Source organism: Lepidochelys kempii, chromosome 3 (assembly GCF_965140285.1).
Source record: "Lepidochelys kempii isolate rLepKem1 chromosome 3, rLepKem1.hap1, whole genome shotgun sequence".
In the NCBI taxonomy this organism is placed as follows: Eukaryota; Metazoa; Chordata; order Testudines; family Cheloniidae; genus Lepidochelys; species Lepidochelys kempii.
In genome coordinates, this window is record NC_136382.1 from 131110633 (window position 1) to 131116277 (window position 5645).

The following is a 5645-nucleotide window of genomic DNA, read 5'->3' on the forward strand; positions in this document are numbered from 1 at the left end:
TTCACTATATCAGAAGTAAACTAAATCTGCAAAAGAGAGCAAATTAACCAAAAGAGAGCAATTAAACCATTAGTCTGGAAGGGATCTTCACAGAGAACTGGAGCAGATTGTCATAATGCATCCAAATTGTCGTGGAACCAAATGGAGAAACTGGAAAGGTTGAAATCCTGCGTGTGTCAGGGATACATAGGAGACCTTCAGTATATTCCTTTGGGAGTGTGACTGCAAATTGCTAGACAAAGACATTTGGAACTTTCAAGAATACTTTGTTTCTTACAAGAATGTCACTTGAGGAAGACACATTTTCTTTACAACAAACAAGTTTGTAGGTGTGACCATTATGTTATAGAACTGCATAGTAAAGCTAAGTCATGGGAGTAAGAACAGCTAACAGATGGACTAGTTAGACACCGCACCATGTGTGGGATAACTGATAACCAAGTCGGAGCAAGTGTAAGCAGTGTCAGGATGAGCTCCACCCTGACATCTGGTGGTGAGGTGTGGCAAGTTGTGGAAAAGAACTTCAGGGGCTGATCTCATTTACATAGGCACACCCACCCCGCCTAGAATGAGGCCATAGCTGCCCAAATGGTCACTTTGGCTGCTGTGGGATCCCCAGTATCTCTGTTATTGGGGCAGGAAGAATAAATTGTTATTACCCTGATTATGGGAACTGTGCTTGGAACTGTACTTGGCCTTTTGTTATGCTGGAGGGACTCACCATCAACTAAGTAGCACTTGCTAGGCAAGGGTCATGGGTTCCAAAACTCTGTGAATTGAGAGAGGTTGGGGACAAGTATTAATACTTGGTGGCATGGGCCCCTTGGTGAGGGCCTTACATGCTAACTGCACTTCCTCCTCTGTCCAGTGTGGAATATCAGAGCTAATTTTGATTTCATTAGGAGTCTAGTTACAGGCTGCTGAGCTCACTTTGGGCTAATGGTGCACCAGCACGGAGGCTCTTCTACTACAAGCTGAATTCACCAAAGAGCTGAACTGACTAAGAGCTGAAATCACTGAGTGTTGTGTTAAGTAGTGGGGGAGCCTGAAGATATATTGTGGAGAAGTTTGCGGGACGGCTGGAGTGCCTTGTGGACAGGCTGGTGGAGCAGTTCATAGGATGGCGGGAGCTGCTGGTGGGACGCGGAGCGGAGCAGTTCGTGGACCGGCTGGTGGAGTAGTTCGTGGGACGGCGGGAGCTGCTGGTGGGCCGCGGAGCGGAGCTGAGCGAAACAGTTTGTGGGGCGGCTGGTGGAGCGGAGCGGAGGCCTATGGAGCTGTGGGGCGGTCAGCTTCAGATCATGTAAGGTGCCTTTTACCCCCGCCCCCATCTCCACCCAGGTTGGGAGGTAAAGCTCTGCAGATAAACTTTTGAACTCTGGGGCTGCCCTGACCAGGGACAGAGACTTTTGGGTCATTGGACTTTTGGGACTTTGGGTGATTTGGGGTTGCTGGACTCAAGAACCCAAGGGAAAGGGGCATGCCCCAATTTGCTTGGGGTGGGTTTTTTTTGCTCATGGGTTGTGTTATGAATTCTTTTGGTGGTGTTTCCCCAACATAATGCCACACTGTTTCTCTCTGTTATTAAAAGGCTTTTTGCTACACTCAGACTAGGTGCTTGCGAGAGGGGAAGTATTGCCTCTGGGAGGCGCCCAGCGGGGGTGGTATATATTTGTCCCAGGTCACTGGGTGGGGGCCCGAGCTGGTTTGCATTGTGTTATTGGAATGGATCCCCTAGATATTGAACCCGGCCCTTGTTGCTGCCAACTCTGACGGGCAGAAGAGTTACACAAGGTTACTGGGAGAAATAGACTTGACTTTGCAAAGAATGGTCGATATATGCAGGACTAGTGAAAATTGAACTTTCCAAATGAAAGTGTAAGCAGTGAGGGAATTGACATGAATCTTGTTAAAATGCATGGCAAGGCATAAAAGCAAAATGCAAGGGTAACCAAACTGCAAACATCAGTTTCAAGTGAAATAAGCAAGGAAGCAATCACAACATGACACCAAGGTCTCCAGCACAAGGTGTGCAGTGTCATGCATAGAAGAAAAACAAACTGTAAGGCAAAAGTGAGCCACTGGGAGAATACTTTGCAAATAAACATAAGAGCAAAATATATGTATAAACATAGAGGTAGAGGACTAAGTACTAGTTAAATGTCAGATACGGGCCTGGTAAGGAGTTTCCTGTAGTGGACAGTCTTTCAAGGTCAGTGACAGTGAGCTGCAGAAAGAGAAATTAGAATTCACCCTGACTCAAGGTCCACCCATTTCCCAAACAAAACTTGGCAAGAAGAAACATGAAAGTGCTTGAAAACGTAACCTTGAAAAAGATCTCCCCTTCATCTGTCCAGCTGCAAAGCAAATGGGAGGAAGAGAAAGTGGAGGCCTGCAAACAGTTCACTCTTCCTGCCAGAGAGAGCTGGGAGCAGTGGCCATTTTACACCTCTCAGTGACCATGAGCTGGCGAGGATCAGTCTCCTTTCCCTGCCCCACTCCCCCAATAAAGCTGAGGTGAAAATAGGAAACAAAAATCAGGGATAACCAAACAAAATACCCCTTTTCCCACCCCATCCCTCTTGCTTGCAGGCCTAGCCAAAGCCATTTATGGCAGGCCACCCTGGCAGGAGCCTGGAGAAATGCTGAAGGCCGGGAAAGCTCTCCACATGTGGCATGTCCCAGCAACATGCTGGATGGCAAGTACTTCTCCTGAAAGACAAGCGGCGTGCGAGTCAGCTGGGTGGTGAATGGCTGTTGTGGACAAAGCAAACAAACTATAGCTCTTGTTGATAGCACAAGGGCCAGATAATGGCTTAAAGTCAGAGCTGGTAGTGGAGGGGATTTCCACTCTTGTCCAAACTAATCCCTCAGGTGAGGGCTGGGCACAGCAGCAGCAGCTCCACCAGCCTGAGAGAGGGAGGGTGTGTAACACACCGACAGACCCCGGGAGCTTAGTGCATGAGCCTCTACTGCATGAGCTAAAAGCCAATTGGCCCTTAGCTAAGGCTGGAGCAGACTCATTAATCCCTAAGGGGTCTCGGTGCCAGTGGAGGGGGCAGAGCACCACACCCAGGAGATGCGTGGGTTACAGGCACACACTGTGCGTTCTGCTCCCTTCCCCACAGACAGCTCCTCATCCCACCCCTCCCCTTTCAGAGAGGCTGACACCCCCGATGCCATATGCACAGCAGCTTCATTCCCTGGCCATGTCCTGGCTCCTTTAGCCATCCCTAGCTCTAATATAGCACTTATCTGTCAAATATTTTGGGGAAGTCCTATGGCCTGTGTTCCACAGGAGGGCAGACTGGATGGTCACAGTGGTCCCTTCTGAGTCTCAAAGTACTTTCCTCAGGAGGTCGGAGAGGGGAAGTGACTTGCCAAGGCCATACACAGACTCAGTGGCAGAGATGTGCCAGGTCTCCTGAGTCCCAGTGCAGTGCTCTGCCACCCACCAGGCCACACTGTTCTCAAAAAGAAACACAAAGTCAGTGTTACTCAGTGAAATTCACCCTGGGATTCAGAAGTCCCCCCCAGAGCAGGAGGAAATGTAAAGTGGCCAGGACTCAAGGTTTCCCCAGAATAATGTTGAAAAATAAAGCAATTGAGAGGTCACACTGCAGCTGGCCAGCAGAGAAGATACACACTTTTGCAAACAAGCTTTTTCCGCCCGCACCACAGAAAGCCAATGAGTCACAGTATCTCAGGTCAAAAAAAAAAAAAAAGAGGGTTCCTTCCCACACAATAGGATACAGATACTGCCAAGTGGAAATCAGTGACTGGGAGGGTGTACAGTTTGTAACTAAATACCACAAGTCCTGTTCCCTTGAACAGGGTAGGTAACAAATGGCACACAGAATGGCACCATCCCACGGAAACCCCATTCACAGGAGTCAGGTCAGGCACCTCTGCCCTGTGCAAGGAAACTGTACCCCCGCCATTCCCCTCCCCCAGTCCCTGGTCTTCTCACCTGGGAGACCTGCTAGCCCAAGGTTGTTCACAAGACCACATGGCCGAGGAAGGTGAACCTGGGCATGTACCCTCCAGTTTTACAGCTACACTGCAACGTGAAAGAACATCAGCGCTTTAGTTGCCAGACACAGGAGAGAGCTCTGAGCCACACAGTGCCCTTAAAGGCCCTCTGGGTGCAATCACTGCATGGCAGCTTCAGCTTTTCCTATGGGACATTTAATCCTGAGTGCTCATACCTCAATTAACATCTTTCACATACAGTATTCTTTCCTTACCCCCAGCAAGGAAATGATACTTCTGGCCCCAAATAGGCAGACGAGCTTCCCCGAAGCTGCCAGTGGATAAATATCTGTGCTGTAGTCCAATAAAATCAGAAGCAGATTGCTTGGTATGAAACAGTTAAAGGTAGCACCAAAGGAACCAACCACTACTCGACATAACCTATTGGAGAGGGAAGGGATTGATACCACATCTCCAGCAGAGGGGAGTTTTCCAGGGCTCTGCATCATGAGGATGATATACTTTGCACTCCAAAAGCATATTCTGTCCAAGAATCTCAATGTGCTTTACAAACAATAATGGATTAAAGCCTTTATCCCTGGGGGATTAGGCAAACCACTGTTATTCTCCTTTTGCTGATGGGGAAACCAATGCAGAGAGATTTGCTCAAGGTGACACTGCAAGACCAGGGCAGAGTGAACCCCACCCCCAAAACTGGACATTTGAGGCCTGGCTCATCACTGTGTTTTATGCCAGTGTAACACCATGGATTTCAGTGGAGAATCAGGCCTTTAATTTCTTGACTCCTATTCCAACGCATTAACTACAAGCTTATCCTTCCTCTTAGCAGTGCAGACACAAAACAAAGAAGAGAGAGGGTGCAGAAACACACATCTCATACTGTCAAACAGACAAAGGGCATATGGACAAAGGTCCCATTCCCCTGAAGGCAGACACTTGGCTCTTGCAGGAGATACATTTTAATTCTCCTTCCAGGATTTCCACAAATGACACCTTTCTCCCTTTAGGGCAGGGAATAAAAAGAGTTCATCTTTAGCGAATGTGAGGGCATGTCTACACTTGCCATTTAAAGCGGAAAAAGTCCCTTTTGCACAAAAACCGTGGGAGCGTCTACACTTGCCAATGACTTTTTGTGCTGAAACTCAGAAGTTTCACCACAAAAAGAAAACCACCTTCACGAGAGGCACACAGCTCTTATCGGTGATGTGCAAGTGAAGACACATTCTTCCTGTTTACAGAGCTTTTAGCCTCCGGAGAATATCCCACAGTACCTAGGTGACCGCTCTGGCCAGCAGCTCTGATGCCAGGTAAACAGACGTCCATCCCTCCCCCTGTAAAGCCCGAGGAACTTTGAAACTCCCCTTCCTGTTTTCTTGGCAAGTGTGCACTTATCTGGCCAGGTGACAATGCTCCACGGAGCAAATCATTCCCTGCTTGGAGCAATGCTAAGCTACTGAAGCTGATCAGTGTTTGGGGAGAGGAGGCTGTGCAGGGACCCAGGATGCCCCACGATCACCCTCCTCCCCCAAGACCTATTGTCAAAATGGAAAGAGTTGCACTGTGGGATAGCTGCCCTCGGTGCACTGCTCTCAAATGTGAACATGATCTGACGCCTGTGGAAGCAAGTGGGTACATAAACCAGTGATTTTCTT